This window comes from Peromyscus californicus, unplaced genomic scaffold (assembly GCF_007827085.1).
Source record: "Peromyscus californicus insignis strain IS unplaced genomic scaffold, ASM782708v3 Scaffold_7__1_contigs__length_154581171, whole genome shotgun sequence".
In the NCBI taxonomy this organism is placed as follows: Eukaryota; Metazoa; Chordata; class Mammalia; order Rodentia; family Cricetidae; genus Peromyscus; species Peromyscus californicus.
Genome location: NW_026294595.1, coordinates 27,829,325 through 27,842,546, shown reverse-complemented (window position 1 = coordinate 27,842,546; position 13,222 = coordinate 27,829,325). Strand labels below are relative to the sequence as shown.

The 13,222-nt window shown below is 42.9% G+C and overlaps 1 protein-coding gene across 4 annotated transcripts in view; it reads right to left on the bottom strand.

Moving 5' to 3' along the window:
* Window positions 1-13,222, bottom strand: part of Lypd6b (LY6/PLAUR domain containing 6B) — a 176,204-nt gene that overhangs the window by 22,775 nt on the left and 140,207 nt on the right. Inside the window, exon 1 of one of the 4 annotated variants that reach the window (XM_052725397.1) lies at window positions 8,407-8,531. The exons of the other annotated variants lie outside the window; for them this stretch is intronic. The gene's annotated coding sequence lies outside the window, so the exon portion shown is untranslated. Of the gene's footprint in view, window positions 1-8,406; window positions 8,532-13,222 lie in introns of those variants that run through there. 4 annotated transcript variants of the gene reach the window in all.

The window sequence follows — 13,222 nt, the reverse complement described above, 5'->3', positions numbered from 1 at the left end:
GGCCCCTCCCTCCCAAGAGTAAAAAATAAAGACTGCTTGAGAATTACTCTCAGACAAGCCACACTGCCCTGAAGAGGAAGAGACCAACCAGCAACCCAAAGAAGCAGAAACCAGCCAGTCTACCTCAAAGGGGCATAGGCCCCCTGAGCTACCTGAAGAGGACACTTTCCAACCAGACAAGCCACTTGCAGGCTGTGCAGTGTGCTCCAGGTTCCCAGCATTGTGAGCTGTCACCCATGCTGGGTCAGGCTTTGGGGATGTTGTGGTTCATTATGGTGCAGAAACAACATAATCACTCAACCATGGACTGGAGCCTCTGAAATCACCAAGTGAAGTAATTCCTTCCCCTTTAAGTTGATCCCCCCTTCAGTATCTTTTTGCCACAAGAAGTTGAGCAACATGCTTTCTCACTCTTCTGATGGCCTCTCATCTTCCACACCCCAAGCCTCCCCTGCCCCCCTGCTCCCCTGCCCAGGGACAATGTTCTCAGGCGACTCATTTGCCCAAGTAAAGGGAACTGCTTTACTTCACCTTCCTTGTGTACTTGAACTCACCTTTCTTAATCAAATCTCCCTCCCCCTCCTCCTCCTCCTCTTCTTCCTCTTCTATTACCTGCTTCTCTCACTCAAGGACACTTAACAAAATACAACAAACAAAAAAAGTTGAGCTTAAAATGCACATTGAGATCTCATCCATATTCTATACAAATGGTCAGGAAACTGGTTTATTCCCTAGACTCTAAACTAGAGCAGTTTCCATTTACTCTTTAGAATTTGGACTTGAGCAGCAGGAAATTATCTGAACCCAAGCTTCAAGAAGCCTCAAATTAGCACATTCACTATGCAATATGATTCATCCCTAAAGAACATTCCCGTCTGACACTAATGATCTCTCCACACAAGGCTGTGAGGTAAGCGTGATGTGGTCATCGCCAAAATGTAAGGAATTGAGGCTGGGGAGGTCACAGGTTGTGCTAAACTCATTAAGGATAATGACAGGGGAACTATGTCATCATACAGGAATCTGGTTCAGCTTCTCTACTCACTCTAGAATCTAGATCTATCTACCACAGTTTGTCCACTCATTCCTCATTGAACTTTGTTGAAGGTGCAGGCAGAGTCCAGTAGACAGGAGCATTAAAATGAAAGAACATGGCCAACTCTGTCAGTGATTTCTACACTAACAGCATCAGATCACTATGCCAGATCTTCTCCAGTAAGATATGTCACTGGGTAGCTTTGGTCCTGTCTTTTGGAAACAAGGCTGAGAGTGACATCTTCAGCCAGCCCACCCTCATATCTTCAGAGCCACTGGTGTGCAGGCAGCCTGGGGGCCCAACATCACCAGATGCCAAGACTGTGAATTGCTCAAAGCCGCAACACAGTGGCAGAGCCTTCTTGACACACGTGATCAGGGCCCTGCTCTGCAGCACTCTCTGGTCTCTAGGAAATATTTCAACTTCTACTGTCAGCCTTCCTAACTCTGCAGAAGGAGAACCGGGGGTAGGCTAGTGCCCAGAGAGAAACAAGCCTGAAGCTCCAAGGCCACATCTTTTTTCTCTGGTTGATTCCTCATCACCCTCTACCTGCTCCAAGTTCCAAACCTTTTCATTATCACTGTTTCCTTTCCTACTCTCTAGAGCAGAGAAACGTTACTGACTCATGATTCCTCTGTCTGAGAAACTCTTATGCATTCCCAGGTATATAAAATAGGTATACAAATCTAACCCTGACTCACAAGTCAGAACAAATTTCATGTTAAAGCAACTCTTGACATACATAGGATTTTACCATTTAGGATGAAAGGACATTTATATACTAATGAGATGGAGAACCTTTGTTATTTTTACATGAAGAATTAAATTTTGGGCTGGTAAGATAGCCTTCTGGCTAAAGGTGCCTGCTGCCAAGACTGATGACCTGAGTTCAATCCCCAGAACATGCATGATAGAAGAAGAGGGTTATTTTCTGACCTCTGTATAAGTGTCTTGTCTTGTGAGTGCCTCCCCACACAAAATAAATATCAAAAGAAACCTTTCAAGAGATTAAATTTTGACTGAATATTTGATTCTGCAGGACACAGAGGATCTTCTACACTTTTTAGAGTTGACTGATATTGATTTTATATTAGTCAGTGCTGAGAATGCCACTTTGCATTAATGTGATGCACAAAACGGGGAAGCAATGTTTATGGCCATTGTAGAAATTGTTGGAAATTCTGTCCTCATTCCAAGCCAAAATGCATTTCACAATGTTTTTATGAAGCTTATGTCAGCAACACAATTTGCAAGTCTTAAAATCAAACCTCCTAACACACTAAAACTCAGAGATACACTAATCTGATACTTACATGCTGAGAAATAATGGTAGAGAATATTAAAATTCCTTGTTTCCATAATTAAAACATGTTTTTAATAAGAGCAGAAGACTGAGTTGACAGTAAAAACACTGCAATTCACAGCATAACATAGTTTCAATCTGAGCTGGTTATTCTGACAAGCAGTCCTCACTGACATCATGTAGGGTGTAGGCATGCACAGTGCCAAGAATGCATGCTGTATGTTCAGAACCAAGGTTGCAGGGAAGCTGCATGGTGCAACCTAGATGAGCACTGCAGAAATACCTTGGATGAATGTGGTGGTATTTTACTTGTACTGAAATGTGATTTTAATTGTATGTTAATAAATAAAGTTGTCTGGGGGTCAGAGCTATTAGAGCCATAGCAAGTGCATGGCGGCGGTGGTGCATGCCTTTAAGGACCTGGAGGGCGGTACATTCAGGCAGTGACGAGGCAGTCACGTGTTTGGGTTTACAACCAATGAGAAGGCAGAACAGCTAGACTATATAAAGACATACACACAGGAAGTAGGCCCCTTTTGGAGAGCTCTCTTGGCTCTTCTGAAGAGGATCCCTGAATCAGGAAGGGTGAGGCTCTTAGCTCTGACCTCTTGGCTTTCTTCTCTGAATCAGCTCTGTGTTTCTTATTTAATAAGACAGTTGATTATATCTACAGATGAACTATGTATTTGATCTTGAATTAATCTGAGGTTCTTGCACATTCAAAATCCTTCACTCACTCTTGCCCAAGTTTACAGGATCCCACCTACTATCGCGACCTACAGCTTAAAGAAGCAGTTCAGTACAGTTTGCTTTTACTGGTCCTTTCCTTTGGGAGCACACTCTCACAGATGTCAGCTCCCATTCTTACACTGCCACTTTCTACATTACCAGCCCAAGGAGCTGTTTGTGAATCATATTTTCCACCACCTTTACACGGTGTGGATTGAGTAGAGTCTTACCACTTCATTTAAGTTGTAGTCCTAAGAATCATTAAAAATGCTCTAACATTTCAGTGATTAAAATAGTGCAATACTGTAAGTAGAGAGACACACAGGACAGAATAGAAAGTCCAGAAATAAACTCAAATATACTGACAAGGTAAGACAGACTTTAAAAAGTTAAGCTGTGACAGCAGAATGGATGAAAAAATAAAATTGGATCCATACCCCATGTTACACACAAAATCCAAAGCTAGGAAATTCCAGAAGAAAATGTAAAAACAAAGTGGCATTGGATGATCTTGAGGAATTCTAACCATAATAATGCTATGAAGAGTATTTTCTTTAAAAAGTTCTTATAAGTTATTAACATATATTGATGTGCTTATGAAGTAAATCATACAATGTCTGGAATTTGTGTATTAATATTCTCAATATGAGTGGGCCAATAGATAAGACTGGGTAATATTTCAAATGACTAAAACTGGATGGTGGACACCCTAGATTTGTTATACTATTTCCTCTAATGTGTGTATGTTTACATTTTTTCATAATTTTTAAATAACGGAAGAAAATAAGGACGGTGTGCTTAGAGTGGGAAAAGGTCCTTCCAGCTATGATTCAAAACACAGGAAATGGAAAATTAAAGTTTCTGTAATTCAATCATGCTTTTTCAAAAGTTCCATATACAAAATATATGTGCCATAAGCAAAGTTGAGAAACAAGTAAAAACCTGTGAAAATATTTTCAACTCAAATCACAGACAAAAGCTCAGATAATTTTGCCAATGTGAAACCTATGAGCAATGAACAGGAAAACTGCCGAGAGATATAAACATTTTATAGAGCACAAATAAAGCAGTCCTTAAACATCCTAAGAAAACAGGAGAATTTCCAAACAGGAGAAATAGAAACTAAAGTTGTATTTTAATTTTCCTGGATTTTGGTCAATCTCATAGGTCAATGTGCTTGCTAGTGCTCTCTTCTGAGGCACAGAAGTTAGGCCTTTACACATGCTGCTGACGGGGTTCCAGCTACTAAAGATCATTCATAACAGTATTCAAATCTCATTTACCCTTGACACCACATCATAATTCTGGAAATTTCTTCCTTCAGGGAGACCTGCATCTATGCACAGCACTATCCTCCCATGTTATTCATGACATCACTGTCTGTGCCAGCAAAGGATTGGAAATAAACCATGTCCACTAAAATAAATGCATATGTACACACATGTATACACACACACACACACACACACACACACACACACACACACACACACAACTATCATGTCACCTCTTGGGATAAAAATCTTTATGTGTACTTATTTATATATATACATAAATACATGCAATAAGAATATGCTGAAAATCAATAAAAGTAAAGGCTTGTAACTAGAGTGATAGGGCTAAAGAAATACAGAATGAAAGGGCAGAAGTAATAAGGTTTTTCAAAGTGTACCCTATTTCATTCATTTGATTTTTCCATCCACAAGTACACATGGCTTATTCAAAAATACAAGTGAAATGAACAAGGTAATTGGCCTAACAGTTCCCAGTTACCAACCTATTACACAGTTAAAACCTGACAGTTCTTTCTAGTGATAAGGCAGTTTAGAGGGTAGGAGGCCAGGACCTAAGTTCTACCCCCAATATCCATATAAAAATTGCCAGGCATGGAGTGCAAGCTTATCATTCTAGTTCTGAGGAGGCAGAGGCAGGAGGATCTCTGGAGCTCACTAGCCAGGCATTCTAGCCTAGTCAATGTGATTCAAGCCAATGAGACATCTTGTTTCAACAGGAAGTAGATGGCCTTCCTTGTCCTCTGGCTTCCTTATAGCCCTGCACCTGTATGCATACATGCATTAAGAAAAAACTCATGCCTCATCCACCGTTGGTGGAGGAGAGGGTGCCTGGTCTCACTGCAGCTTTGTATACCAAGGATGACTGATATCCATGGGATGCCCACCTCTATCTAAAGAGCAACAGTGGAGGAGGAGTGGATGGGGGCAAGGGAAGGTTGACACAAGGGGAGAGAGAGGAAGCTTTGGTTAAGATGTAAAAACAAGACAATAAATTTTAAAAGAAAAAAATGCAAGTAGTGGAAAATGAAAAATAGCATTTTTGTTTTTTGCTCTGTTCTGTTTTAGCTTTAGAGTCTATTGCTTGGCAATGGGTGTAAGGGAACCAAGCAATTCAGCTTCCTCATTTCTTCCTGCAAAGTCTGTTGGTAACATTCCCAGACAGTGTGGGGGAAGTCATTCACAGCTGTGTGAAATGAAAACATTTGGAATGTAGGTAAGGTGAGAAACTGCTAGGAAATACCACCATCTTTTAGAACAGGCAGGCAAACCCATGCCAGTATACTGTTGATGACTCACCATCAGTTTCCTCTTTGCTACAGATCCATAGGTGCTAACCATTCCTTTCCAACCCCCATCTCTGTCTAGTTACCACTCCAAACCCATTTTATGGTTAGAAGGGCTCATCTAAAGTGTATATAAAAGATAAAAGATAACACTGTAAGACTGGAAGCATAATTTCCATAAACAGTATCTAATCCACACAAGATAATTAAATTATCATATTATCACATTATATGGACAAATGCAAAACAATTGTCTTATGTATTCATTGGCCTGTATTTTTTCAACATCCCTAAAAGTGTGGGGAGTGTAGGTATCCCCAAGCGAATGTGTAGATGAAGTCCTGAACTGAATGTGGGTTATTGACAAGGACCAATCCCTCAGACCTGTGGGAAGTGGCAAAGCATTCCTCTGTTCCAACTCCAGGTGTTCAATTCACCAGTGAATGCAAAAACTAGCAAGTGCAGCTTCCTCCTCCCAGAGACACAAAACACGGAGATGCAGCTGGGAACCTATCTAGCTTGTTAATCGAGACCTCCTGCCAAAGTTGGCCATCCCATGCTTCTCCTGCTGCACATAACAAACACCGGTGCCCTCCATCACAGTGAGTACAGCCCACCCAATCCCAGCTTTCTTGTACGTGTGTCTGTCCTTTTTCATTCCTCCATCACCCCGGTCAGGTTTTCAGGACTAAGTAATTTACTCGGGGCTCCTTGACATAACAGAAATAGCTCAAGATCTCCTCTGGCTAGACTTCAGGTTCTGAGATCTACCTTTGCAGGCAAGAGGAAGAGGCTTGAAATCCCTCACCTGGACCCTCAGCAAAAAGACTACATATCCAAAACCTGCCCTAAAGGAAAAGATGCGGTGTTCCTTTGGACACATGTACTAGGGGTGAAAAGACCTCTTTTCAGCTTAGTGAACGAGTTAGATAGGTTTCCATTACCTCAACTGTTTCTCAGCATGAGTGTATAGCTTTGGACAAGTTACAGTTTCTCAGTTTCCTCCTTGTGAAACTGGCATAATAATAAAAACAGTGAGCAGTAGTAGTAGTAGTAGTAGTAGTAGTAGTAGTAGTAGTAGTAGCAGTAGTAGTGATAAATTAACTCTGAGAGTGAGTTCATTTTTTCCCCAAGCACTAAGACTCATGTCTAGGAGACAGGAAGACCTCAGTAAATGCTAGCTCCTCACATGCAGCATCTTGGAAGTGACAATGTGCAAGACTGTTGGGAGCCAGTCATCCAGGATTACCTCCCGAAAAGCTTGGGAATGCATCCCCTGTCACCATTTTCCTTAGGCTAATTAGCTGTGGTACAGAATGGAAATTACCGAATTTCATAACTTTCTCAGTGCTGAGTGATTTACACAACCCTGAAGCCAGGAGGTCCCAGAACTGCATTCCTTTCTTCAGGAAATCGGTAGGTCTTCCTGCAAAGGTAGGCTTTGTTCATCACATCTCGTCTGAGTACTGACTCGTGGCTGGAGTGAGGTGGAGAATGTCCGTTCCCTTCCCTGGTGCAAAGGTTTGGAGAAAGGAGGAGCAGAAGAGGGGAAGGTGCACAGAAGGTCGATGCAACCTGCCCACAGCTGCGCGAGGAGGCTCGGAGGAGACATGGTAGGGTCTGCTCACAGAGCCACAGCGAGTCAATTGTTCTGGGTAATGGTTAGACTCCAGAACTAGCTTCTGTTCTCTACCATGCACAGAGTATCAAACTCACAGCCCAGATGGAAATGGGGAACAGCAGTGACAGCAGGCAGTCATCCCAGTGTGAGCCCATCACCCCCTCCTGGATCTTTACTTCACACTCTATACACGGGATCTGGGATGTTGTCCCCAGGAAGACACAGCCACAGGGCAAGACATCCTTAGATCACGTGCTCCCGGGGAGGAAAGTGGAACCGATGTCTGCGCCACAGTAGGAAAGGAACAGTCGTGGTTTCTAGGCTGGAAGTCTGGCAGTTCTACCACTGCCCAGTGCAAACAACTCCTTCTGCTTTCCTCACGTGGAATGGACATTTAGATCTTCATAAAACCGTCTACCTCATGCCTGTAGATGCTCTAAACACGTTTATTCGGATTTTAAGCAATATTTAGCAGACAGCTACTATGTGCCAGACACCATTGTATTCACAGCTGTGGCATCTCCTAAAACAGAATGCCTGCCCTCCCCAAATATTACTTTGCAATACTTTGCTAATGATTTTCTCCACTTCCTCATGCAGAGTAACTTCCTTTTAAAGTTAGCCTCTATTGAGGGTTTGTAAGGGTCAGGTACCCAACACAGATAATTCTTCTAATTCTCAAAGCACAGTGACGTGGGAACTATTACTGTCTGCACTTCACAGATGAAGAGTTTGAAGGTCAAAGAGAGGATCCCAACTTGCCCAAGGTCGCAAAGCTAGTGAATCAAGAAGACAATTTGAATTCAGGTGTGAGATCTGCATCCCTCCATTTTAATTCACTTATGACACTGCTTTCAGACACTGCTTCCTCTGGCTTGCTGTGAAGAAGCAGTTTGGTTTGTAATGGTCTGTTCTGTATTTTCATTGTTTGTATAACATGATTCCATCATCTCTTGTACAATACCTTCCAGCATCTAGACAATGGGAATTTAAAAACAATTGTGTCGAGTTGTGGGGCTGTGGCCCAGCAGGCTAAGAAACGGGCCATTTGTCCATAAATATTTAAATGTATGCAATACACTCCATTTAGTGCATTATTCACATTCTGGGCTTATATAAAAAAGGTTTCCAGAACTTACCAGCTGCTTCCTTTTGTGATCTCAATGATTCTCATCCAAACAGGCCTCAAAGGAACTATTTTCCAAATCAGCTACTTCACGCTGACACCTGGGCACTGATGTCGTTTGCCTTTTCCTCTGACAACCTCACAGTGGCAAAGGAAGAGAATCAATTTGAATTCCTACTCCCCCAAACTTGGCATTCTGATGCCCTCTAAACTCTAAGCAAAACCATAGTTCAGTGAAGTGAGAATGACGAAGAAAATCTGAAGGGGTCCTGGAGTCACTGTCCTTGTTCTAATCATCGATGTGTCCCCAGCCCACAGGCGGCCAGGCTGGCCCACAGCTCTCAGATCTGTGGGTGAGTCGGCAGACAGCAACCATGTCTGCTGTTTACCAAGTGCAGGGAGATAAAGGAGACGTTCCTACTCTGGGCTTTAGACCCTTGTTATCCTCCTTGATGGTTTCTGTAATCAATCCACTGATAATGGGATGGGGAGTTGGGAGGGCTTGCAGTTAACTCCAGAATCCCCTGGAGCCCATACAGCAGTTCCAGGGCACATCACCAGCTCCTTCAGTGGGAAGAAGAAAGGGTGTGGAAGCGGAGACTCAGCCCGCCATAGTGAGGTCTCTTTACACCAAAAGTTTCTCATCCCAACAATGGGCCTGGTATGGAACAAAGGTCCAGATGTTTGTGGACTGAAGAAATGAGGTGTGAAGGCAAAGCCACATTTTCTTCTAAGGAGCACTTAACAGAACAAATGTATGCACTGGAACACCCATTCCATCCACTGTGCACCAGTGAGGCCTGGCAGGGACCACGGAGTACACTAAGCCACACGTCCAGGGCTCCATACAGACACAGAGGCAAAACTTATCTGGTTTCTCACCATGAACTCAAGAGAGTAAAAGTCTGCAAGGAAACTGAAGTTGAAGATGCCAAAGTGCCAAGCTGACATCAAAGCAGGAAAACAGCCACAGCGACCACCGCCAACCAACAATCGCGCTAGTTATGAAACCCATCGAGAGAATCCCAGAGGCTCGGAAATTTAATCCTGCAATGAGGCATGAAATGTGTAGTGGGCAGCAGGTTATAAAACAGTGCAAGGCTTGGAGTTAACATTCTACACCTATGAGCAGGAGACCACGTGGAGGAAGGCTGGGAGCTGTCTCAAAGCTCCTTAAGGGATTTCGGCTCTCCAGCCCCTTGGGAAGAATGCTGGGGATGTGAAGCATGTGCCTTGAACTGTTGAGACCCTAGGTTCTATCCTTGGTACTGAGAAGAAAAAGGACAGATGGAAGAAAACAGATAGGTTCTGCAGATCCTTGGTGGTCACACACTGCTGACACTTTGTGTCTTAGTTAGGATTTCTATTGCTGTGGAGAGACCCCATGGCCACAGCAACTCTTATAAAGGAAAGCATTTAACTAGGGCTTGTGTACATTCAGAGGTTTTGTCCATTATCGTCCTGGCAGGAAGTATGGCGGCACACAGGCAGACATGGTACTAGAGGTAGCTGAGAGGTCTACATCCAGATCAGCAGGTAGCAGGATGAGAGAGAGAGAGAGAGAGAGAGAGAGAGAGAGAGAGAGAGAGAGAGAGAGAGAGAGAGAGAGAGAGAGAGAGAGACTGGGAGACTGGGAGACTGGGCCTGGCTTGAACATTTGAAGTCCCAAACCCACCCCCAGTGACACCCTTCCTCCAACAAGGCCACACCTCCTAAGAGTGCCACTCCCTGGTGACCACAATTTCAAATCTATGAGCCAAGTGGGGTGGGGCACTCATATTCAAACCACCAAAGCATGTATACCATTGGCTTCCTATTGTGTGAGTAATTATACTGCACACTAGAGTTGAAGTGTTGTGTTTTGACATCATCCATCCAAGTTTATCTTTAGTATTTTTATTAGTGGAAATAGCATTAATTGAATATGCTTTTTTTAAGTAAAATACTTGAGCACAATACATTTAAGTGTATATAATACATACTTATATAGAAAAATACTGCTTCTTCTTTTATGCATTTATCCTTTTAATTTTTAAAAAACTTTACATTTACTTTTTTATTTTGTGTCTCTGTGTGTGTGCACATGCACATACCACAATACACAGGTATGAGGCTTGCTGGCAAGCACCTTCACCTGCTAAAACATTTTTCTCTTTTATTCACTTAATAAACATTCCTGAACACCTACTGCAGATCATATAGTATATAGTCTATAGTATAGAAGGAACTAAAAAATGAAACTTTAGTAAGATATGGTGCGTGCTCCTAAGTGATTTGGAAACAGTGATGAAGGTCATGTAAATGAGAGTCTGCTCTGGGGTCAATGGAGTCCTGTTACCTCCACTGCAGACTCTTCTAAAGTCTCTGGAGTAGGTGAGGGATCATTTCACAGATGCTGCACTCGAGCAAGAATGGTCCCCAAAATGAGAACATCTGCAAAGGACACATCCACACACGTTATAGATTGACCAAGGAGGGGATGGATCAGGAAAGAGGTCTCTTTCTGAAAAACATGAAAGATGTTAGAGACCAATTTCTGCTAAACAAATCCAGACAAGTACTTTCTGTGTGTCTAGTGCTGTGCAGACTACCGTGGGGGTTTTAATATAAGGAACATTTTGACTGAAAGGGCTGGTTTTACCTAAAATAACTAGAGTAAAAAGGGGAAAGAATGTGGTTTAAAATGAAAAGATGTGCTGTCGGGAACAAAACCAGTAAAAAAAAAACAAAACAAACAAACAAAAAAAAACTTTCTAATGACACGTATTAAACAGAGAACAAAGGTTAAAATGTAGGGTGCCTAAAATAAAGTACATTCACACTCAATGCCCACTTTGAGGATAGCCACACCAGAAGGTGGGAAAGGAGACGACAATGTTAGCTCATTTCTTAGCAAACAAGTCTTGTTAAGAGGTAGAATTCTGGGGTCACGATTACTGCTCTACTCTGTAACCTACCTTGAAACACCGGGCTTAGAAAGTAAGGATGAACAGTCTTCACAGGAAAAAGAGGGCAAGATGGACAGAGAAACACTATTGACAAAAACAATGATAAGGACTCAACCTATGGGCCCATTGGCAGATGAACGGGTAAAGAAAACGTGATGATTATACAGAAGAATACTATTCAGCCATGAAAAATGAAATCCTGTTATTGGAGCAACATGGATGAACTTAGACAACAGTAAGGCTGGCACAAAAGGACAGTTGATACACCCCCTCACTAAATATGCAGAAGCCAAAAATGTTGATGGCTAGGGAGGGGCACAGAAAGGCTGGTCAATGGCACTGAGTTTAAGTTAGATGGGAGAAATAAGAGTGGTGCTCTGTTTTAAGTAGAGTGACTACTGATGGCAGTAATCTACTGCACATTTCAGAAAAGGCACAAGAAAGGATTTTGAGTGTTTTACCACAAATACATAAATGTTTGAGTAGACAGATCTTTAACTGGATTTGAACAGTATACAATGTATTCATGCGTCAAAATGTAACATGGCCCCCAGTAAATGTATACACTTTTAAAATAATACCTAATGAAAAATATTCTTCTCATAGAATTCAGAGTCCATCAGCAGTTACCAGTGGTTGAGTGGGCCTGGAGGGGGGAGGAGAGAAAACAGGAAATGGGAATAGAGTGGAGCTAGGGAGGAGGAATGCCTCCTAAGGCTGCATCAAATGGCACAGTCATTATAGTTGACACCAAATAATTACATTATTGAAAATAGCTAGTAGGGAAGGTTGGATTTGTGGTGACTGGCCGGGAAGATTGCCTTGATACACTGTGTACAAATAGTCAAGTAGCACACTGTGCCCCACAAATAGATGCAATCATTATGCAACAACCAAGCATGCGTTCGAGCCTGTGTGTGTGTGTGTGTGTGTGTGTGTGTGTGTGTGTGTGTGTGTGTGTGTGTTCATGTACTAAGAGTAAGAAGGGATGGGAGAAGAGCATGGCCACAAGCTTAGAGGAGGAAACCAGGGTAAGAAGGACAGTGAAATCAGGCTGTGTGCTACCAGGATGAAAGAAGGGTTTGACAAAAACCTTCAGTTACCTCGAGGAAAATCAGGAGTTGAGTTTTGGTCTTTCAAACAATAATAAAGGAGGCTCCCATGATCAGAACGGACCCAAAGCAAGTCATCATGGTATTCATGCAGCAGGGGGTGGAGACTGGAGGTGAGGGGACAGGAACGGACACCAATGAGGAGGCTGGAATCCAGTGAAAGTGCACTACACAGAACCCACTGTCAGCTTCTCTGCTCGTCTGAGGTCATGGAGCAAATGTGAAGCTAAGAGGCTGCTTACCTAGAACAGGGGATTAGAAGAGGGCACGTGACCCACGCTTCACAGCCACCTGAGACTGGCTGACCTAAAACTCATTAGGAACCCTGTCGCTAGGACTCTGCATGAACTAGGGGGAAATACTGCACTCATAAGCCTCAGCTGAGACCAGCTTCCTGCCCCCAAAACCTGATAGTGGCTGGGAGAGGGAGACCTCCACAGATGAAGGGGTTCTGAGCAAGTCTGTTACTCTTGGCCCCTTAATTCCACTGAGGTAAGACTGAAATGGCTTTTTTTTCTGGGATAGTTCACTTGGGTCAAAGGTTCAATAGCTTAAATCATTTGCAAACTTATGATTTTAAGCCAGTCTTGGCCGCATACAAATGGAAAGGACCAGACAGGTGAAAGATCCAGTCCAAGACCATAGGGCAAATGAGGCCGGTTGAAGGACCTTTTGGGCCACGCTAAATGGGCAACTAAGAATCATTTCATGAAGGTGAAGTCCCAGGGACAGTTTCCTTCCCCTAAGTCCCCATTCTGTGTCTCTGGCA